This window comes from Ovis canadensis, chromosome 4 (assembly GCF_042477335.2).
Source record: "Ovis canadensis isolate MfBH-ARS-UI-01 breed Bighorn chromosome 4, ARS-UI_OviCan_v2, whole genome shotgun sequence".
Taxonomy (NCBI): domain Eukaryota; kingdom Metazoa; phylum Chordata; class Mammalia; order Artiodactyla; family Bovidae; genus Ovis; species Ovis canadensis.
The window spans coordinates 67,070,865-67,074,725 of NC_091248.1; positions in this window are offsets into that span (position 1 = coordinate 67,070,865).

Sequence of the window (3,861 nt, forward strand, 5' to 3'; positions counted from 1 at the left end):
CATGGATCAGTGACCTAAATATAAGAACTAAAAATCATAAAACTATGAGAGGAAAACATAGGGATAAATTTTTTTGACTTTGGACTTATCAATGGATTCTTAGGTATGACACCAAAAGAAAGAGTAAGAGAAGAAAAAAATAGGTAAATTGGAATCATCTCAATTAAAAACTTTTGTGTGTCAAAGGATATTATTCAAAGAAATGAAGATATAATCCACAGAATGAGAGAAAATATTTGCGAATAATATATTTGACAAGGGACTAGTATCCAGAATATATAAAGAACTGTTGCAACTCCAGAATAAAAAGACAAACAACTGAATTAAAAAATAAGAAATGGACATAAATAGATTCTCCAAAGAAGATATACAGATGGCCAAAAAGCACATGAAAAATGCTCAACATTATTAGTCATCAGGGGAATATAAACCAAAACCACAATGAGGTTCTACTTCACATCTCCTGGGGCTATCATAATAATAATAAATGGAAACTAAGTGTTGGCAAGAAAGAACTGGAACTTTCCTGCGTCGCTGGCAGGAATGCAAAATGGTTCCGCCATTATGGAAACCAGTTTGGAAATTCTCAAAAAGTTAAACATAGGCTTACCTTATGACCCAGCAATTGAACTCCTAGGTATACACCTAAAAACAAAAACAAAAACACAGAATATAGGTACTAAAATAAGTTCTTGGATACATATGCTCATAGCAGCACTATTTGTAGTAGTCAAAAGGTGGAGACAGTCCAAATATTCATCAACAGATAAGTGGATAAACAAATTATGATTAAAAAAATATATTTCAAGAACTTCCCTGCTGGTCCAGTGACTAAGATTTCATACTTCCATTGTGGGGGTGCAAGTTCAGTCCCTCTTTGGGAAGCTAAGATCCCATGTGCCATGTATCACAGCTGAAAAATAAAGTGTCCTGTCATTTTTAAGAACATGTGTATATATATATGTATGTATGTATATAAATATTTCGGCCATGAAAAGGATGGAAATACTTATACCTACCACAGTGGATGTATGTGGTGAACCTTGAAAACATTATTCTAAGTGAAAGAAGTCAGCTATGAAAAGTCAAATATTGTATGATTCTATTTACATGAAATATCCAGAATGGATAAAGCCATAGAGAATTCAGATGTCCAGGGGCTAGGGAGGGGTGAAAATGGGAAGAAATGGTTTAATGGATATAGGGTTTTACTCTGGAGTGATGGAACTGTCTTAGAACTAGACTAAAGAGGTGATTGCATAACACTGTGAATGTGTTAGATATGTCACCAAATTATCACTTCAATGCTTAAGTCTATGTTACATGAATTTTGTTTCAATGAATTATTAAGAAAATAAATAAATCCAGGAAACACTTGAGACTGGCTTGAGGCTAATTTTCTTGCCTCCAGAAGCTATATCTCATCAGACAATTTCACAGGAACATCTAACCTAGTCTTGCCTGATATTTCATGATAATAAAACTTATTTCTCCTGGAACAAATGCATCACCTGTTCCAATCATTTTTACACCAAACATGGTCTCCAGCAATGGCACAGGAAGTATGAGGTAGGATGTTAATGAGGTGATTGTTGATCCAGAGTTGCTGAAGTGAGTTTAAAAACATCAAAGATAAGAAGAGAGCCTAGAATGAAATGCTTCCAGAAAACCTCACCATACAGTCAATCCCTTTCCATGACACCATGATTCTGTAACTGGTCAGTGATAACACATGGTGGAGATGTTTTGAGGGGTAAGTGAATAAGCTTTAGGAGCTACAGGGCACATCCTTCCTAAATGTGTGCTTCACAGCATACATTTGCAAAATAGAAATGGAAGGAACGAGTTTTTCTAAATTGATCATTTTATGGACCTTCTTGTAAATTGATGTAGAGCTGATTTACTCAGGTGGAAACTTACATAACTTTTGCCAGATTTCATATTTTATAACATGGGTAAGTCCTATGCTTAATGACAGGGTCTCAGGATGTAGAAGACCCATTTCAAAAGTGTTTTCTAAGTCCACTACTGAATCTTTCCTGAAACTGCCTGCTCCACCAGGGTCTTCAACCCCTCCCTTGTTCCCAGAATAAACAGAGGAGAATAATACAAATGAAGGAATTCTGCTTACTAATCAGGTGCCCAAATCAGTTTCTGATCGAAACTGATATAACAGGAGGAAAGCAGAAGCTTAAGTATATGTTTTCAAAAGTCTCCCAGTCTGTTTCATATGACATACACTGAAAATGCAGTTTGTATGGCACTTCGAGGGAAGTAGATGAGACCCTTTGATCTGGAAGAAAGCAGCCTGGGTGTTCTGGCTATCCTGGCCCTGGAGACTCCGAGGGCTAGGGAGATAAAGATACATCTATATATCTGTTATACATAAATGGTACAACCACCATGCCCCAGCTCACTTATGTAGAAGTTCTTAACAAAGTTATGTGGAGAACTAAGGGGATCCTTAAAAACAGAAACCTCAGGAAGATATCACTTTATACACATTAGAGTTGGTACAATGAGAATTACTGCCAATATTAATACCAACTATTGACGAGAATGTAGAATGACCTGAACCCTCACATATTTCTCACTGATGAGAATAATAAATTACTATTTACTATTAGCAAAAACTTTGGAAAGTAATAGTAAAACTTTGGAAAGCAGTTTGGTAAACCTGTAAGGAGTTAAGCCTTTAACTCTATACATACTTTTAGTCCTTGTACTTGGTATATTTCTGTCCCTATTTGGACCTTTTTCTGCTCTACCCCAAGATATTAATGGAGGTGGGGCAAGAACAGCATTTCATACGAGAACTTCAGGGATGGACGTGGGCCCTACAAAACGGTGAATTTGGGGGTGAAGGAAGTGGATATCTTTGTTTTACTCAGGAAATCTTAACAAGCAGTTTTGACAATGTGTGTTATAATGATTTTCAAACTTTTTAGAAAGAGGATGATTTCACTCAGATGACACAAGACTGGTGATAAAGGAGATGAAGATTACAACCTAGTATTTTTGATGTTACTGGTATTTACTGGTTTCATGTTTAGTTTTAGCCACTGGAGTCAACTTCATAAAAATAGAAAACTCGTAGATTATCATTGGCATATATAATTAACAAATTCTTTGGACTGGATTGAAAAACAAAGGAAATCTGAATCTTTTTTAATTTGAAAGATAATTTACTCTAACAATCAAGCCTTTAAATTCAATACACTATGAATCTTGATGTTTATGGAGTCCCTTCCACTGAGAGGTAACAACTGAACATTTTTATTTCTCTGTGTGGTATAACCTGTCAAGACAGCGCAAGACAAAGGATTTGGCAGTGTTTTGCTGCCACCTAATGGAATAAGTGGAATATTTTTTATTTTCCTAAGAGACAATTACCCTTTTACCTCATGGAACATTCATATAAAACTAATAATTATTTTAACAAATATACTTGAACTGCAAATAAGTTTTAAAAATTTATATTAATTTTAACATTATTGCATGCGCATGAGTATGTTATGGGGGTGGTAGTGTGGGTATAGTAGAATGTGAAAATTAGTTTGAGGTTTTAATCTAAGGATCATGATTCGTTTTCTATAATTTTGTTTGAGTTAATTTACTAAAGGCTTAAGGATATAATAGATTGTTTATGAATACTGATCTTTTTTTCTCAATGAGCTTTAAGCAATTCAGGTAACCTATGAGTGAAGTGAAGAGTTAGTCATAATGTGAAAGGACACTGGAGAAATAAACAGGAAAGAGTAAGAGAGAGGGAGAGATATCTGCTTGCTGAGCTTGAACATATTCAAAGTGGCTATTTTTCTCTTTATAACCTAATGTTATATTGTATTTATTTAAAATACT